Source organism: Pteropus vampyrus, unplaced genomic scaffold (genome assembly GCF_000151845.1).
Source record: "Pteropus vampyrus isolate Shadow unplaced genomic scaffold, Pvam_2.0 Scaffold49, whole genome shotgun sequence".
Classification (NCBI taxonomy): domain Eukaryota; kingdom Metazoa; phylum Chordata; class Mammalia; order Chiroptera; family Pteropodidae; genus Pteropus; species Pteropus vampyrus.
Window position 1 is genome coordinate 1,458,742 of NW_011888830.1, and position 4,941 is coordinate 1,463,682.

The window sequence follows — 4,941 nt, forward strand, 5'->3', positions numbered from 1 at the left end:
CCAGAGGTGCCCTTTTTTGCTGCGGTACCCAAGGAGTGGTGGGCACAGGTGAGACGGCAGTTGCCTGAGGCACTATTTACCACTCTGCCAAATCACTTCTTTCTCAGAGCTACCTATGGTTTCTTACACTTTGCTTACAGGTGAAAGTAAATAAAGGAAAAGTGGTAAATCCACTGGCCCTTTCTTTCTTCCTGTTCTCCCCATGAAAATCACACCTCGTATACAGTGCATCAGTAAACAACCAACGGAAGAGACTTTTGTCAAAAAAGAACCGGGCAGAAAGTAAAAGAGGTCTGACAATCTGTCCTTGCCACTTAATAAAACCCTTCTCCAAATCACTTTTATTTTTTTCTAATTACAGAAGGAATGCATATTTACTGTAAATAATTTGGAAAAATAGAGAAAAACACGAAGAAAAAAATACAAATCATCTGTAATCCTACCATCTTGAGATAACCACTATCTCTTCTCCAACACTTTCTATACTCTTACCCTGCCTTTTGTTCATAGTTTTGTATTATTATTATTATTATTATTACTTATTGTCTGTCTACTTCAGTACAATGTAAAGTCCATGAAGGCGAGGAATTTGTGTTTCTGAGCACCGGGAACAGTGCTCCATTAATATTTACTAAATGAATAAACATTTTGATGTAACAGCGTCCAGTCCTTTTTTTCCTTAAAAATGCATAAATCACTGTTTCTAAAGCATTACTTTTGTTCATTTTAAACACCATGCTGTTACCAAGATCCCCAAGGAGAATATCTGAAACACTCACGATTTGAAAAGCAGAGCCCCCCCTTGACTCAGCTACACATTTATTTTTCTCTCGGTGATTCCCCAAGCAGCAGCGTGGGGGAACGGGCTCTGGAAAACGGATGGCGATGTGAATATTCCAGCAAGGGCTGGAAGCCTGTACATGGCATGCTTAGCATGGCTATGCGATTTCCCCTTCAGTGCCATGCAGCTGCTGGTGTGTGCACAGATGAACACAAATGGTGACCGGGTTTACCCAGAGGTAGAGTTCAGCAGACTGGACACCGTGGAAGGTCGAGGGCGTGGAGGCACCAAAAGGCGAGGGCAAAATTAAGGCACCCGAATGGCGGTTAATTCATTCTCCGGCTAACTTCATTCCTCACCCTCAGGTCTGCCCTGCCTAAAAAAAAATGTGAGAGCCTCTGAAGCGACCTATTTCAACACGTTCTCACCTTGCATTAGCCTTCTCGTGACTCTTCGTCTACACGGCCATCTTTCTTCTCATCTCAGAAACAAAAACCCTCCTTCCTTCCCACGGCTCCTTCTTCCTGTGCGTGTGCTCTCAATGGCGGCCCCTGCAGCCGCCCTAGGATCCAACTCCGTCCGTTGTCTTCTCTCTCTGCTCACGTCTTCAGTCTTTCCCAATATATTGATTCCTTCCCCTCTTTATATAACTGTCCTGAAAATACCCAGTCCTAAAAATATCCGCCTCCTACTCACACCATCAATCTGCAATATCCAGGAAGGTCTCCAGTGTCCAGGCCTCCTCACCAGCTGACTGTCATGCCTCCATCCTTTCCTGTCCTAGAGCTTGTCCTCTGACAGCTGAGAAGTCCTCCCCCGAAGCCCTGCCCTCCTCCAGGTGCAGCCGCAGACCATCTTTCTTTTCCACACCGAGGTTAGAAGAAGACTTAAATGTTCTTTAATGGGCCACCTGGACACAGATTTTTTTAAAGTAAAATTAAATCGCTCCATTAAAAATAAAATTCACATTCGAACACTCTAACACGATAATACTAACCCTCTTGAAAAACACGGATTGCTTCAGTGATGCATTTGCTATATTTCCTATGGCCTTCTTTTCGCCTCTTCTTTTTCCAGATTTTCTCCCCGCTTCCGTTTCTGGAGGTTTTCTTTTTAAAGATGGCCGATATTTTTAACGAATCCATTCCCTTTCATTCCCAATCTTTTACTGGCTTCACCCACACGGTCTTGATCTTTGGACGCTGGAAAAGCCCACAGGGCGGCTACAAATTAGACAGCACGGTTCCTTCCCTTAGACCACCTTCAATTTCATAGCGTCCTCGAATCTTGCTGAACTTAAGGATGATGTGTTTACGCCCTTCCCTGTCTCTCTCCTGCAGTGACCTATGTCTAGAACATAAATTCAGGTTTAATTACTCAAAAAACTTAGTAAGAACACTCAAAAGGCGCCCAAGGATATACCTCCCTGGCCCCGTCACTCGGTTTCCTTGCTACACACAAGCGACCACTGTCACAGCTTCTTGTAGCTCATGGACTGTTGATGTCACTTGCCAGTTCAAACAGGTCTCTGTGTATACCCTGTAGCTTTAAACTATTTTTTAAAAAATCCACCTATTCAGCATATTTGAATTGCTACTCCACCTTCAGAGCCACTAAAATGGCACTGCCTCCTCAAAGTCTTTCCTGTCCCTGCCTAGCCTGTGTCAGGTGATGCTCCTTCATGCTCTTGACAGTAGGTACTCCCCTCGCCCTCCCTCTTGCTTATTAGGCAGGGTGGAATTCCCCCTGCCTGTTTCTTGCCTTGGGGCAAGGACCAGCACGCACCCGGCACACCTGGAATGCATTCAGGAAATAAAGTGTATCCGAATATCTACATATATTGCAAATTATGCACTAAGTCCTGGGAACACAAAGGTAGATAAAGCATGGTACCCACCTCAACCTTTCTGGCATCTTCATATAGTGTATTCCCCACCCCAGAAAGCACAGAGAGAAAGATCCACTTCTATGAATTCTACTTTAATCTACGTTCACTTGGTACCATAATCAGTATTTCTCATTTGCACGATCTGTCCTTTCTCTTCCTGTTACTAAGTGGTCTACAGTCTCCCTGTATTGCCAAAATGTGGCCCAGGACTCCCATCAGCTCAACCGCCCAAAGCGTCAAAAGTTGACGATTTTACCTTGCTGTGCCTTTTTTCTTTCTCCAAAGTGGCATCTGACTGATGCTCCAGTGCCAACTACTGAGAAGACAGCAAAGAGTTAGCTGGCGAGAGTGTACCTCCTGTTTTTAAAACTTCTTTCAAAAAAAGCTACATACACTTTACAAATGTAATGTCTTGAAATACAGGCAGAGGCAGCATGTGTGGGTGCTTCGGGGGTGTCAGAGCAGTGAAGAGATAAAAAGGCTCAGCAGTGTCCCTTCGGGGTCTCCAGCCAGCTGCCAGACTCGGGGCAGGCTGGCTGACAGCTCTGAGCTTCTCTTCTGTGACCAGGACTGAAGAGGCTCCCTAGTGTGGGGTTTGTGACAGCATTAGCTGAGCTAACAACTGGCAGTGTCTAGTATCTCCTCTGACACATCCAGAGGGTTCAGTATCGCTGAGAGAGGTGGTCGCTCCTGCGTTTCGATGACATCTTTGATACTACCATTTTTTAATTGTCTTACATTTTAAAGCTATCTGAACTATAAAATCCTACTTAAGTAAAACAGAGTGTAGGTTCCTTACAATGACCTAGGGCAAACTCCCTTAACCCAACAGTATTTTTCTCATGTCAAAAATGATGAAGTTGGTCTAAAAAAATTACAGACTCTCAAGAAACAAAATAATCCAACGCAATGGGCGAAGCTTAATTGGATTCTTGTTTCGAAAAATGGCTAAAAATATTCTTGGCTTTGCTGATATTTACCTATGACTGCTTATCAGATATTATGGAATTATTATTAGTTTTCTCAGGTGTGATAGTGGTTTTGTGGGCGTGTTGGGGAATGCTGTAACAGGAAATGCATACTGAAGTATGACAGTTGCAAACGTTTAGGAAAAAGAAGATTTGAGTTTGAGTGTTGTGTGTGTGCATGTCTGTGTGTCCAGAGAGATTGAGAGAAACAGAAGAATTATATCTTTCTCAAATTGATCTATGAATTTTCTTTGTGCTGTCACTAAAATGCATCAAAACCCATGACCAAATGTTGAAAAAAAGTTAAATCAACAGTAAGTTTATCTAAACAAGAAACACATTCTTCATCTCCTTTCTTAAAGCCTTTTAGGCTCTAATTTTGGCCTTTAAAATCCATATATTCGGTCCCGTCTGTAACACCTTAACAAAGTCTCAAAACTTCTGGTGTCCTAAAAATTTTATCTTTTAAAACTTCTTTTCATTAGTTTTCTTTAGCCTCCTTTTTAGCAGCATTTGGACTCTCCTTCCCAGGGTGGCCCTTCCCGCTCCAGCCTTTGCCTCTGCTCCTTAGTTTTTATTCTTAACGTGTATTGAGTCTTCCCTTGTTCTCTCATGTTTGTTCATCATTTACATAGGTTTCCCTCCTTCCTGGCCGACAATATTTTCCTGTAGATGTGTCTCCTGTTCTGGGCAGTAATTTAGTTCTCTAATTTGCCCTGCCTTCCCCGCCCTTCTTATGACCTCTCCATCTTCTTCGTTATCCCCTGTGCCCTCTGCTCCCTGGGGAGAGAGGCGCCCCTGGCGCTCGCCACTACCGCCACCTCTCTGCCTTCGCTCCTCACATGCAGTCCCCTGAGCTCCTGGCGTGCTTGTCTTTAAAATATTAGTACATGTATGTGCGTGCGTGCGTGCGCGCGTGTGTGCGTGTGTATAAATATATGCTTAATTTTGCCATATGTGTGTACATGTATGTGCGTGCGTGCGTGCGCGCGGTGTGTGTGTGTATAAATATATGCTTAATTTTGCCATATATATTTTTTTGGTTAAAAATGCTTAATTGCCATATATGCATATGGCAATTAAGCATTTTTAACCAAAAATTGAAAGGCCGCGACAGAAGGAATTTTCTCTCCGAGGGCGTACCAATGGGGCCTGCCCAGAAACAGCCCACTGCCAGCTCTAGCTTATTTGGTTGATTAGGTGCTTTGAGAGGGGCCGGCAGACCCGCCCCAAGGCTCTTACTTGGGCTCCGCGCCTCGCCGGGGCCCGCACCTCCTTCTGGGTTCGGCTGCAGAAGTGCCCCG